Source organism: Buteo buteo, chromosome 3, assembly GCF_964188355.1.
Source record: "Buteo buteo chromosome 3, bButBut1.hap1.1, whole genome shotgun sequence".
Lineage (NCBI taxonomy): Eukaryota > Metazoa > Chordata > Aves > Accipitriformes > Accipitridae > Buteo > Buteo buteo.
In genome coordinates this window covers 42,726,129-42,740,903 of record NC_134173.1, presented here as the reverse complement: position 1 = coordinate 42,740,903, position 14,775 = coordinate 42,726,129, and the positions used below count along the sequence as shown (strand labels likewise).

Genomic DNA, 14,775 nt, shown 5'->3' with positions numbered 1-14,775 from the left:
ATTGGATTGCCGTAAAAGATAGGTGACCTGCCAGTTGTTACTTTATGATGCATACTGCATAACTATTTACTTTTATCTACCTACTGACCAGAAAAACAAGAGCCAAATCCTGGAATTCATCAACTAATAGAGAAGGATTTGTATAAAGCTCCTGCTGTACTTGGTATACCACATATGTCTGAGGCCAATTCCATAAAAAGAAACTTAATGTGAAGTTGATCCTATTTTAATTTAAGCTTTAGAGATTCATAGACAATATTTTATAGTATTTTGGAGGTGAAAATACTAATAGTGTTTTCTTCTTAAAAAAAAAAAAGATTAGAACTAAAACCAATGAGGATTTTATGAGAGGGGGGACAGGAGGGAAGAGAAGTGCATCGTAGGGGTATCATTGCTGGTTCGTGGCAGCTTTTTTGGGTCTCACAGAGGAACGAGAGCCTTACGTGCCCAAGCTGTACCCAGCTGAGGGGCAACCACCCTCCATCCCTTGGATTTCCCCCTTCCCTATTGCAGGCACCACACAGTTCCTGAGACTCCTTCTGAATTCAACCCCCTTTCTAGATATGGATGAAGGTTCAGGAGGGGGACCCTTCATTCTGGATGCTTTTTTCCTTTGCAGGGAGGGGTGGAGAAGCAATTCACCAGTGGCTGCAGGGGCCGAGGATGCTTTCCCGTACGGCCACAGCCCACTGGGGCTTGGTGGAGCAGGTGGCAGCACCGCCGGCATCCTCAGCCAGGGCAACGGAGCCCTTGCGTGTGTCCCACGCACCATGAGGCATCACGTGAAGCATTCGGTCTCAGCAGTATAATTTTGACTTTATTTTAATAAGCAGTCATCTGCAGTGGAGTACACTGGTGGAGTATGTTTCAAGCTAGTGCATTTTTAGGCTACTAAATCTACGAAATTTTCCTAGGTGTCTCTAATTTAGGATTTGCTGCTTTCCAGAAGAGCTATTAAAAATCAGCCTAGATACAAAAAGGTATCCTGCTGGTGAATACAAGCACCAGATGCGCCGAAGATAAATAAGCATTTTTGAGTTGCATTCAATATATTCCTTATACAGAGAGCTGCCAAATTCTGATTTTTTTAAAATCAAATTACAAGAGATAAAAACTTACTACCTCTGCTCATCCACCTTCGTTTTGAGTTCTTCATACAGTTGTGTTCTGTTGTGTGTATCTTTGTGTCCTCTTCTCCTTATGTTTTTGCATTCTCCTGGTATCGCTGCATGAAAAGCGTTCTGCCTCTGGTCGGTGTGCAGTACCCATGCTGTGTCTTTCGGCATGTAAATTGGCATCCAGTGCAAGGCGTGTTCTCATTTGTCTGTGTCTAGTTTAGCAACATTATTTAATGGAGGTTTCTGTGTATAGAGATTCCTGTATAATAAAAGGCAAGGCATCCTTAAAGACACATTTTCAGAACTTCATCAGGTCAATCACTCTGCTCGGTATGAATGCTTCAGTCTTTTGTGCATGCAGATGTGGTACAAGACAGAGGGGCAAGGTATCCGATATTTGTTTTTAGATATTGAAATCAAACTTTTGCTTGTCCTTAATTGTTGTGAAACCCTCTTGAAATCCTTATTTTAACCTATTTCCCTTTAAATTAATGACAGGTTTGCAGGGACAAAAGTACTGATTGCCCTCTGTGATTTTTTTTTCCCTTGAGCCTAGGTTTGAAAGGGATCTGTCATCTTATGTTCATGGGCTGAAAATATAGGTGTAATTATGAATAATTGGTTTAGGAATTAAATATTTCCTTGGAAAGGTAGATTGTCAAGCAGGAAATACATGTAGAAAATCCGTATAATGCACTTAATTAAAAAAAAAAATCCGTATTAGTAGCCTGGAAGTATCCAAGCAGTAAAAAGAGTTTAAGCTTTGTTTACATTTTGGCTGCAAGAGGTGCCTCTCTTTAAGTATTTAGATAAACAAACCAAAGCTGCTGTTTTCATTAGCATGTAACACAGAGCCCAGTTTCCTTACCTTGGAGAACATTAAACTAAAATTCGGTGGCAGAAAGCAATTTGATCTCTTGCAAATATGAGTCTTGATAAGCCTTACAGTATGGAGAAAAAAAAACCAACCTTCAAATTTCGTACCTATTGACATTGCTTAATAAAAACATCTCGAGTGCTGGTGCTTCTGGGTGTGTTTCCAATAGCAATGTGATTGCAAGGCTCTGTGGATAAAGTTACCAATCCTTTGAATTCTGACCTTCAGTCTAAAACAGCTTTAGAGGTTACTCTTTTTCCGATTTGTGAGATTGCAGAGAAGAAGTTAATGCTGCTGGAAGGAAGCGGGGGAGGGAGCTGGGCTTGGAGATGAGAACTGGGACTTTGAAGCCATCTGAGAAGTTTTCCTCTGGCCTTGATTTGTAACAACAAATATTGGCAGTCTGAGTAATTATACGAAGTTTCAAAACAGAGCATGCGGCAATTTACATTTCTGTGAATACAATTACTATTGAGACCCAACTGATTTTAAAGGAAATAATGTTGGGCTCGACAAAGTCTGGATACTTGGGGGAGCTGTAGCCATCAAAACCTGGGAGCTAGCTTAAGCCAGCCCATCGTCTGTGTCTATGGGGAGCGGAAACCTCAAAACTGAGTCCCCTCTAGACACATCGGCTGGAAGTGTCTGTCTCTCTCCACTGAAGGTGAGGGTTGGGATGATCATCTTAAACTAAATGCTTAATTTTAGATGGTTACAGTTAGGTGAGAATCTAGCCCCTGCTGAACAAATGAGGGTCGTGGTATAGTTACTGTGAGGTTCAAAAGAGTTTCTTGTGGTAAATTTCTTAAAAACAGTTTGCAGGAAAAGCTATTGATACGAGTGTAAAATAAATTGCCCTTGTAATGATTATTTTAACTTAGACTTCCACTTTTTCCTTTTCATTACAAGGCCCAAAATGTGGAATATATATGAACTTCACTTTTAGAAGATACTTCACCCTTCCTGATCGTCGTAAGAAAAATATGTGTGACTGAATGTTTCAAGGTTAAGGATGTACATATTTACTATATTCAACTAACGCAAGGTTTGTGATTTGAATGTGTGTTTATGAATCACTTACACTAGTCATAAATGCAGGCTTGTCTTAATAATTTGTCAAAGTGAGCTTGGTTTGCTGTTCTTTCAGTTTTCTTCATAATTCCAAATGCTTTAATTAACAATTATTTTCCCTATATCCTTTTTTTTTCATTTGCTTGTTCAGTCTTGTATGTCAGCAGCTGAAAAATTATGCAATAATTGACACAAATAACTAAAATACAGTAATGATCCACTGCTCCATCTACTGTTGAACAGTGACATGAATAATGCTTCAGGAAGAAAATACGGAACGCATTTAGGAAATAATAACAAAATGGAATTTGCAACAAATAAACCTATTGTTTCTGTGGTTAGTGAACAAACGTATTTTTCTTGCAGAATTAGAATTCTGAGTATGACCTTAATTCAGAGCTGAAAAACAAAGAGGAACTTTCCATCTCCCTTTTCACCTTATAGGAGTGCTGACAAAACTGGTTTTGTTCATGTTAATGGAAAATAGTTGGAGAAAAGACAGTCTAGCATTACTGAGCTGACTCATGTTATACAGTGCGCTGTATTTATATCACTGGCAAAAATATAAGTTATTGCTGTGAAAAAAATTTGCAATGGTTTGTAAATTCTAACTTGTTTCTAGTAGCACTAAATGAAAGATGGGGAAGGCTTAAATAGTTGTGGGAGGACGAGCTACGGACCAATGGCATGTGTGTGAAATGATGTGTTTTATAGCCTTTATAGAACAACAGGACTTGATTAGTTTGTCAGCTCACTGGTAATCTCTCATTTGAACTGCGTTCTTCATGCAACTTGGTCTTCTGAGGAACTACCGAGTATAGCTTTTTTCACCTGTTAGAGTGCTAGCAAGCTGCTTCTCATCATCACTGGTGCATTTGATTTGACTTGTTCATTTTTGTAAGCAAATTAGTGTTCACACATCACAGTGAAGGATGATTATTTTCAGGTTTTAGGCAGTTATGTTTCCATGCTGAGCTGGAGTAAAAGCTCGAATGTAAATTAGAAAAATTAGCTCTTTCTCAAGGATGCTCACAGGTTGCAATTTACTCCTTTCATTCCACCCCCTATCTTGCAAACAGCTAATTCTCCAAATAACTTTGTTCAAAGACAATTACGTTGCCTTCAGTGGGACCACTTTTGTAACAGTTGCTAACATGTTTAAGTATCTTTCGAGCTAAGGTTTTTGTGCAAAAAAAAAGTGACATTCTCACCGATTCTTAGGTACCATAGACAATATTAAAAATCCCCATGTAAAACTATTGAACTTCATTTGAAAATGGAAGGTAATTTTCAGTAGTTCAAATTAATAGCTAGGATATTGCTTAAATGAAGGCTGTTGTAGCTAGAAAAGCTTCAACATTACTCTTAAATCAGGAGTAGCTCTCAGAGCTGGTGTCTCAGTCTTTAGGGAAAAGCGATGCCATCACTTTTGGGTAGAGGATCTACTTCAAATGATCTGGAGACCCAAACTTATCAGTATTTTTGTGTGCCGATCATAGGTATAATTACCTTCATGAGATTTCTAGAAGAGAAAAGTAATGTAGGAAGTTTTCGGCTGGGTGTTATGAAGTACCAAAAGAGAGATGACAGTATTAGCTATATTTAAAACTTACCTTTGTGTAGGAAACCTTCCCTTCACCCTGGCAAACTACTTATTTATTTTGCAGTTAGAGTACTGAGCATATTTATAGTTTACAATGTTTGTGTCTATAAATATATATGCTATATATTTTTTTCCCCTGCTACATAATGCTTTTAAGATGCAACGGATCTATTGAAAAAACATGCATACCTCGATTTTGGAAAGTGAAAAATTGAGAAACACTAAGGTATTTGCTATCAAATTAGACTTCAACTGCTTCTTCTGTGGAAAATCTCTGCATTCGTTAATATCATAGTTGTCAAGAACTATTTCAGAATCATATAAAGTCATGCATTGATTTAAACAGCTAAAGCAGTGTCTACTTAAGATTAAGAAAGAGTACTGTTTCCTATTTAAAATGATACAAAATGATCCTGTACTTCTTACTGAAGTTGCTGATTAAAAACAAGTACAATTGCATGCGAACTAGCAAAGCTGTCATTGGGGCCAGCAGGTCACATACCTTTTGACTAAGGACGATGGTGAGCAGCACGCACCTTTTCTTATAACATGTTACAGATAGACCTTAATTCAATATTCATTTTATCCAGTGTCTCTTGAAAGAATATAATTAAATTGTCCTTCTCAGTCACACTGATAGCTTTTGGACAGAACAGCTAAAATGGTTGATTTCTGTCACTTTTTTTTTGTTTGTATTTACCAAGGTCTTTCTACTTTTGCTCACGTGAGTAGCTTGAGACAATAAAGGCTCCTGTCAAACACTGCAAACTTCTGCTCCAGCCAGGGACGTCTCTAGGCAACAGCTGCTATGTGTAAGATAAAACTTGTATGGAGACATAGGAGGGATATTGCCTGCTTCAGAGGGTTCTGACGTTGCATTGCAGTTGTTATGGGAAGAGCCAGGCGGCGGCTTTCGGGAGCAGTGGGATGCATCTTTTGCTTTAGTGAAGTGTGGTCTTCCTGGGCCTATTTCTAATGTTAAATATTCCAGTAGCATTTCCTACTTAGAGACAAACATGCAAACATCCCACTGTTCCATATCCATCTTATGCCTGATTTTTCTTAATTATCAGCACATCTGTAATTGTGGCACCTAAGCACCCAGTAAATACTGTGTTCAGGATGGACCGGCTTTACTTGTGCTAAAACAGGTGTGTGACACTGCATATGGAGTTAAAACCATATTGGCATGAGTAATAGTTGTAAAAATATACCCAATAGCTTGTTGTGCATTTGATACTATGTAATAGGCCTGGTCCTTCACTTCTTACGACTCTTGAGATGCCAGCTGTATCAGCAGGAATGCAAAATCAGGGCAAATTCAGGCATGATGTAAACACATACAAATCCCACTGAACTGTCTGTTCCAAACCCAGTGTTAGTGCAGTTGTGGTTTAAAATTGGTGTTGTGTGCCAGTGATCAACAACCCAGCCTGCACTGATTTGGTATGCAGTTAGTTGGAGGAACAAAACCAAAAAGCCAAGTAAACAAACCTCTTTCAAATAGGTTTCAAATAGGTGCTGTGCTCAGCTGGCATGATTAGTTTAGCTATTGAAATAAAAAAAAATTCACTCACTTAAACCAAATGAGGATCTGGTCCGTGGTATCAGCTGTAGGGTAAGTTCATAGGTTAGACCGTACCATGGGGTAATGATATACGCTAATCTGAAGTCCAATCTTCAGACATCAGATAAGGAACTTTAAGGCACTGTTTAATGGCTGCATAAACACAGAGGACCCTACTTTATCTTATATCGCCCATCTAGATCATTTATATGGCTTCAGTTCCCATACTGCCTACATGCCATACTACAGCAGAGATTAAAAATTCAAAGCCATTTCTTTTCTTGCAACGCATCATCAACACCCTTTTTCTGATCATCTTAGCCTCTGTGTAATTTATCCCATGTTTATCATCACATCATCAAGCTCTGTATGTGAGGGGAGGGGGGGATCTGTCTTAGTTTAATTAAATACAGAGGCTGGGCACACTCCTAAAGTTATTACTTAGACAAAACTCCCATTAGGGACTACAAACTCTGACCAACGGTAAACCTGTTTCAGTAAGCTTTACATTTAGAACAGTAAGATTTTTTTCATATACTTGTGCTATTTGTTTTTTTTTCAAATATGGAATGAAATGAAATAGATTTATGCAAAAATTTACATGCATCACGGGAAGTCACAGTCGTATTATTTTTTAAATATTTTTTTTTATTTCCATAGCATCATTTAAGTATCACTATTTTTGAGAAAGTGTTTTGAGTTACATTTTCCAGTGTCAGATGGTACCTCACAGCAACAATATGATATTTTTTGAGGGTTTTTTTTCAGAAAAAAAATGAGCTTCTGCTTCCTGAAAACACGTGCCTGATCTTTTTCATGTAATAGCTAGAGCTCCTAGAGATAGTGAAGCAAGACATGTGTCTTTATGTAGGATTGGGTAGGGTTTTTTAAAAGTGATCTTGTTAACACTGCTAAAGGCTTCAGTGGTAAGCGTTTTCCGGAGGATCGTGGCTGTTCCAAAAAGCGTATAGCTCAGAATGATTGCATCGCCTTGTATTTCAGGATTTCAGTGAATTTTACCAGACAAAACTGCATGTCTCCATAATAAGTAGTTTGTATTTCTTTTCACCGTTTAATATAGAACATCACAAACAGTTGTCTTGGCGTGAGATGGTTTGTGACTATAAAGAAGTAAAGGGATTGTGCTAGCGCTGGCTACGCAGACGGGCCCAATCGAAAGCTGCTTATTTTGACCTGGGTTCCCATATATGGTGTGTGACTGTCCCGAGATCCCTTTTCTCCGCTAAACAAAATGAAATCCTAGGTGCCTTTTCAGCTCGAGGTTGACTTGTAGCTTTGCAAACCGATCAGCTTTCCTGAAGTATTCCCAATGTACTTGCTACAAAATAATGTCTCGCTTACTGGGATGTAGTAGCCAGAAGACATTTCTCCTCTAGAAGTATTGCTTTGATTCACAGATTAGTTAATTGAAGGTAAGGATATATTAGCGGTGAATAACCACAGATTTCTGTAAAGAAAAAAAGGTTCTGTTTCAATCTATTTATGCAGCATAAAGTTGGATTTTTTTTTTTAAGTTAGTACTGTAGAGCTGGCATAGTATTAAGACTTCTTTTTTTGGTACTGCAAATCATTATGCTGTTTTCCTCATCATATTTGGATTACGTGTACTGAAAAAGTGTAGAAAAATAAGTGTTACATGAATTGAAAGATATGTTCTACAAAGTGGAAATGCTCCGGACAACCCTGGTCAAATTTAGTTGTTGCGTACGTTATAATGTTTTTTAACATAATGTATATATATTTTAAAAGAGTTTTTTTGAATTATGAGCAACTAAAAGTGCTGTAATAGAAATGTATCATAAACCCATTTCAGTTTAATGGCTTACTAATTAAATTACTTAATTACTTATTGATTGGTAAAAGCTAAGCTTTAAAGAATTACTGTTACTTAATGCACGAATTTAGCTCTGTGCAACCATCTCTTCTTTGGAAATATTTGTAAGGTCCATGGCAGGGGCCTTTACGGAGTTTTAAATTTTAAAACTTTAGTGGGTGAGTAGCAATGATTGAAAATACGAAGTCGCCTATATCTACGGTTGGTTTTAGGGGTAGGTACAGATATTTCGCATACCTGCACGGCTTAGAGCATTTTAAAAGTTCCAGATACTTTATTTAATAAATACCTTTAAATTGGAGAAGGCTGGCGTAAATAGTTTTAGCAGACCCGTTCTTTACAAGGTTGCAAGAATCTCAGATATTTGAGAACAAATCTGTTACATATCCAATCAAAACGGCATGTCCGGGCGTGCATGCTGGTTGTATGCCTGAGAGCCTCTGTGAGTATCCTTATTTAGCTTCTCTCATTGATATAACGTTGGTTTAATTCCAGTTATTCTATTAGGACGGCTTTTGTTTAAACCCGGCTTACTCGAGGGGACGCCTCTACGCGCGGCTAACTTTTTAAAGGCGGAGGGACCCGGGGGATTCATTAGTTGTCGGGGGCTGAGGGTGAGGCTGAAGAAGGGGCGAAACGGGGCTCCGGCGTGCGGGCTGGGCGCGGAGGGGGGGCGGCCGGTTCCGCGCCGGTTCCGCGCCGGTTCCGCGGCGCCTGCGGAGCGCGGCCGCCCCGGCTGCCTTTCGCCCGGGCGGGAAGGTTGACTTGAGACCGCGCAAGCCTCGCTGCAGTTGCCGCTGTTAAACCAATGAGCTCGGGACAAGAGAATAGCTGCGGTTTGCATTACAAAAACAAAAACAAAACCCGAAGGGGAGGAAAGGAGAAAAAAAAAAAAAAAAAAGGCAGCAGAAAAAGGGGAGTGAGGAGGAGAGAGGGCGCGGGAGCGGCAGCGTGCCCCCAGGCACTGCCTGGGCAGACCCACAAGGCTGAGCAAACAGGCGGCGGGGCTGGCGGCAGCCTCCCTCCGCCGCCGCTTTGTCTTGCCCGCCGCCGCCCCGGCCCCGGCCCCGGCCCCGGCCCCGGCCCGCGCCCCTCCGCCCCGGGGCGCGCCTGCCCCGCCGCGCCATGGGAGGCGCCGCCGCCGCCGCCGCCGCCGCGCTGTGAGCCCGCGGGCGCGGAGCGCTGCGCGCCGCGGAGACGGGGCGCCCCGGCAGCGTGAGTAGCGGGCGGGCGGCGCGGGCGCTGACAGCGGCGGGCGGGCGGCGGGGGAAGGAAGGAAAAGCCCGGAAAAAGCGGGCGGCGGCAAGGGGCGAATCGCGGAGCAGCCCCGGAGGTCGGCGGCGGCGGCGGCGGGGCTGAAGCGTGCGCGGAGTTGCGGGGTCCTTGCCGCCGGCCCGCGGAGGGGCGACGCTCGGTTTATCGGTCGCTGGGTTCATTTTGGCCGTGGTTCAGGCTGGGGTTTGCAGGCTGCCCGCAAAGCAGCAGATGTTAGGCGGGTCTGCTGGTTGCCGTCAGCCCGGTTTGGGGATTCTTCCCCTTTGATTTCCTAGAGTGCTCGCGGTTCGGCAGGTAGGAATAACGTGATGGTGGACATCTTAAATGGGGGGGGGGGGGGGGGGAATAGGCACGTAACATAGGCAACCCGTAGACTCTTCTGAAAGAGACATGAGAGCGTGAGAAAAATGATAAAAAAATTGGAAGGAAGAATGCCTGACAGAGGTTTTGACAGCGCTTTCTGAAGCAGGAAATCCTTTTGCTTAATATGTTTAAATTTTCCAAACACCAAGGAAAACACGCAGATCCCCATAGGAGAACTTTTCAAGATGACAGAATAAACATCTACACAACTGAAATATTTGACGTTTATTGACATTTTAGGTGGCTTATTTAGAACGATGATCTTAGAACGAGGAAGTCAAAGACCTTTTGAAGTCTCATTAAATTTACATCTTGCTTTTGAGCAACCGAGACCCACAAAACGTTCCCAAGTATGCAGTTCTCTCACCCGTGTTTCTGACAAACACCAACAAGAGGAAGGGCTGCCCTTCGCAGTGAAAGGTTTATTCTGGAAAAGTAAAGGTGTTAGTGCATTTAAAAGTGCCTCTTAGAAGGTGGTTGGGTTTTTTTGGTGATCAAACTTTTAAAAACAAGGCAAGCAGGAGAGAGAAAAGTTTTCAGGGAAAAAAATAGGGGATAGTATATTTCACGTAGTTTGTTGAAATTTAAAAATTATAACAGAGAGAAGTTTGAGATAAGAAGCGGAAACGTTGTGTAGTGTATCACTGGAAGCTTTTAAGGTTAGCTACCACATATAAAGGATCTTTTCTTTTCCGTCCCGTACTGAGACGGTTTGCAAAGCATCTGTCAGAACACAGACTGCTGGTTTGGTGCGTAGAATAGACTAATAACGTGTATATTTATCTGTAAATATATATGTGTGTGTGTATACACACTGTATACTTCTCTGTGCAGAAACACATATGCCCACAGCGTTCTACATGTTGCTCACGAGCCCATGACACGCAGTATTTAGCCCCGCACCTCACTGCTGTCGGAGTTTTCCCAAGGCCTGGTAGGGTCTGGAAAGGAGCAGCCATCCCCTCTCAGCAGTTCTGCGCAGTGACAGACGGCTTGAGTCACGCTTCGCCTTTGGAGAGCGAAGAAAAAAAAAGAATGAGTAATCATTTTGTTTGAGTTGCAATAAGTATGAAATATTTCTCGGGAGCCAAAAAAATCTTGGAAAAGCAGAAAGACATTCTTAAATGGCTGGTCATAATAGGAGCATTGTCACATTGTAGTACTTCTTTCTTAAACGGAAGAAAGTGTTGGGGTTTCAAAACGTTTCATTCATAAGCGTATGAAATGAGCACGCAGGATAGCACTTTCAGAAGAATTTAAACTAGTTATTAAAAATGAAATAACTGTAATTACCTGCTTCTGGTTTGATAAGTGCAATTTGTCTTTGATGTGAGAATCTAGTGAAAAAGCCCTACCTCTTCACGTAGAGCCCAGCGATAGGATTATTGGAAGAGTGAAAGTATTACCAAGTTTCACGTGTTGCCAGCAAGGTGCCTTTTTGTAGCCAATTTGCATTTTAGCTTTGTAACATTTTGGCTGTTGAAGCCATTATGTCTGTAGATACTGATTGCATAGGGCTTTTAAGGAGGCAAAGAGTGCTGTTGGGGGAAAAGTCCTCTGCTCTCCCTCCCTCCACCCCTTGCTAAAAATGACAGATTTTTTTTTTTTTTTTTCCCCCCCTGAGGAGGAACACTCTGATTTGAAAACTGCCATTGTCTTTGAAATTTGCTTCTTTAAAGTAGAACCGTGTTTTAGGAAAAAGCGCATGTGCTGGCTATAGTTTTCTGGGTTAACTTCTTATTTTCACTTAGAAAATTTCTTTTCAGCTGGAAAAATGTTTTAAATTATAGCCATTTAAAAAAAAAAAAAAGATTGCTCCTAGCAAGCAAAAATACTGTGGAAAAGCTGTAATTTAGACAAGTACCTACATTTTATTTGCTCTGTGCTGCTGAAATTTAGAATCCCTTCCCATTTACAGTTTACTTTTCACAGAACATTATTAACTTTTTGGCTTCATACATGATCTTCTGTCAGATGCTTTTGATTTGTAATTTAGCAAAGTATAATAAACAGTGCAAAAGTCATGAATTTTCCTCCGCATCCTGAGCTCTGTGGTAGGGAAAATGTGATAAAATGTGTACCTTAAGTCTTGTTTGATGATCTCTCAAAGCAAGTTTGCCTTCTGGAAATAATTTCTGGGGTTGAAGAGCATGGTATTAACAGATTTAATGTGGCTATTCAATGGATTGGTGGAGTACTATGTGAGGTTTAACAAAATGAGAGAGACAAATTGAACATCAACAAAACCTACATCTGTGAAGAATTATAAATTTAATTAGAAAAAAGGCAAACTTAAAAGACCTCATTAACTAATCAGAATTTGATGTTACTGATTTAAGATTCTTAAATGGATGAATTTTAAGTAGCTTTGCTATCATTGTCCTTTTTTTCTCGCCATGTACTATGTAGCGCCCAGATCTGCAATCCGTATTAAGAAAGATGTGAACATTACTTACAACAATCAAATTATACACCGTAATATTTTTGAGGTATTAAGGAGAATGTGTATGTCATTTAGCATATAAAGCATTTTTAGTTTAAAGGGGAGTGCAGTGTATGAAGGGTGAGTGACAGCTCCTTTTTTCTCTTTTTGATTTTTTTTTTTTAATGTGCCCCTTTGGCTGGCCGGGTAAGGCTGTTGCTTTTTTTTTTTTTTTCCACTTTTTATTTGATATGTGAGTTATGTTGCAGAACTTCAATTATCCAGAAATCTGTTGGCAAAATGGGAGAATGTATGAGAGCAAGCACACGCCACCCAGAAATGTTTTTATTCTATGAACTGGTAGTCATAAGTGTGGTTCCTTACTACGTTGTAATTTTGTACTACACATAAAAAACTGAAAGCATGTGAAGTGTAGCATTTTGTAAACTGTAACTAATTTCACTCACATCTGTGTCTAATTGTTGTCTGCATTCGCATTCTTGAGAGTAGATTTATTTTTCCTGGACCACTCTGTGGATTCAGCTGACCAGCCTAAGTGAGGATTAGTTGTTTTAAAGTTATTTTGATTAAAGAGTCATTTTTAAATATGGTAACGTGCAACACATGGTTTAAATAATCCTTGAGACACAAAGGAATATATCTAAAGTATGTCTAATGAAAATGAAGATTGTGGATATGAACTTTCACAAATCATAGAGTGTTAGAGGACATATAAGGTATATATTTAATTCACTTTGAATGAGCTGTATTATTTTTTTTTTTTGCCCTCTCCCATGAATCCGTAAATGAAATCTCTCTCACTATACACACACGTGCACGTGTGTGTATATATCTCTATATTTGTAAGTGTGTAGAAGTTACTATTTTTTTTAATTTGGGTAAATGAAATAGTGAGGATTAAATGTATTTTAGAGTTTAGTGAAGTATGAATAATACTGTAGGGCACTTTGGAGAATATCAGTTAATTAAAGCATTTCTTTGTAAAAGGAAGTATTTTTCTATTATAAAAGATATGTTTTAAAGGATCCTGTGCAAGAGAGAGTGAAGATAGCTCTGTAAGCAAACTTAGTTCTCACCTATAATTTTTTCCAGGTGTTTAGAAGTAACAGCAGAAACATATCCTAAGGCACTCTGCTGTAGTTTCTGGGGTAAAGAACTGAAAAAAAAATCTCTAAAACAAAATGCACAGTTCTGAATGTATCTGCTCGTCTAGTTCGATTTGCCATGCGACGATGTATTGAAAAGCACGTTATACAGTACTTTTAAGTACCCAGTTATAAAAAGATTGATGTTTTTCAGCATGCATTATTGCATGCTTCTTGACATCATTTGTAATGTTCTGCATTGCCTGGCTGCCCCTAGCAGTTGTTTACTCTTGCTAGTAGTAATTCTGTCTGTGATTAAAAATAACAAAAAAAAAACCCCCAACCCTACAGACACATAAATAGGATTTGCTTGGATGATTTTTATGGCACTTAAAATGCCTCATCTCTCTTGTCTTTGCTCTGTGATCATTTAAGAGATGTCAGTTCAGGTTGAATGGAAACGCACATGAAGGATTCTCAATGCAGACATTAAGAGGATATATACCTTGCCTGGAGAAGCTTTTGTGTGCTTTTAAGCTAACAGTGTCTAGCAGTGTATCTTCACCTGAATTTTATCACCTGCTGACAATCATTACTGGCTATGGAGAAGAGGCTGTTAGCAAAGCAACGGTGTTTTTCTAATAGGATATGAAAATCTATTACTCACCTGAGTTATAAAAGGAGTCGTTTTATTAAACTGGAAAATTATTGTTGGGCTTCCCAGTGGAACCAGATTCCTTTTCTTGATGAGTGACCTCAGAGGTAATGCTACAGCTTCCTCCTATTTATTTAGCCAGACGTGTTCTTTTAAGTCACTTTATCAGAAGTCTCATTAGTGACGGGAATTTTTACGAGTAAGACTTTGTGCAATAACGTGTGGGGGTTTTTATTTTCATTTGCCCCGGTTGGAGATGGGCTCGTTTTGGAGGTGGCGGTGTAATACTGTTGGTCATATACTGAAGATCTTTACCCTAGGTAGACCTGCCCCTTGCTGTCCCTCCCCAAAAAATAGCGTCAGCCTCTCCGGCTTGCTTCGCCCCTCGCCTTTGGGGGTGAGCTGACTGGTGGGTTCCCTGTCGCCCAGGCGCCGAGCAAGGATGGCGAAGAGCGGAGGAAGAGGAAAGCCAACGTGATGAGGGCAAGAAGCTGTCAAGGGCTAAGGGGATGGGAGGGAGAGACTGATAACTCGGCCGGCGATAACAAGAGGCGAGAGGGGTGGGTGGAGGGTGCTGGGGGTCTCAGGGCTGGAGCGGCTCCCGCTGCCCTTGGCGGGCGGCGCGGCGGGGTTACCTTGGCGGAGCCGTGCCGTGCCGTGCCGTGCCGTGGGAGGAGTGAGCCCCTCTGCAGCTGTCACGGGCCCCTGATGAATCACTATCCCGTCACTTGGCCGCCGTCCCCCGGCGCGGGGAGGAGGGAGAGAGACCTGCCGGGGAAACAACAGTTGAGCCTTCAATTTAAAGACAATATGCCTTTCACGGGCACCGCACCCTCCTCCTCTCCTTTTGGGTTTAAAGGACA

General features: G+C 40.8%; 1 protein-coding gene and 1 long non-coding RNA gene across 16 annotated transcripts in view; one reads left to right on the top strand and one right to left on the bottom strand.

The window, feature by feature from the left end:
• The window catches only part of EYA1 (EYA transcriptional coactivator and phosphatase 1), a 166,551-nt gene that overhangs the window by 66,112 nt on the left and 85,664 nt on the right, over positions 1 to 14,775 (top strand). The window contains exon 1 of one of the 15 annotated variants that reach the window (XR_012649829.1): positions 7,425 to 7,669. The exons of 13 other annotated variants lie outside the window; for them this stretch is intronic. The gene's annotated coding sequence lies outside the window, so the exon portion shown is untranslated. Of the gene's footprint in view, positions 1 to 7,424; positions 7,670 to 8,618; positions 9,307 to 14,775 lie in introns of those variants that run through there. One more of the 15 variants, XR_012649830.1, reaches the window with a different exon arrangement.
• LOC142029109 (uncharacterized) lies at positions 9,817 to 14,660 on the bottom strand. Its single transcript, XR_012649834.1, has 3 exons — positions 13,925 to 14,660; positions 10,633 to 10,738; positions 9,817 to 10,156 (listed from the first exon to the last, which is right to left on the bottom strand). It is a non-coding gene; the product is annotated as an uncharacterized LOC142029109 (long non-coding RNA).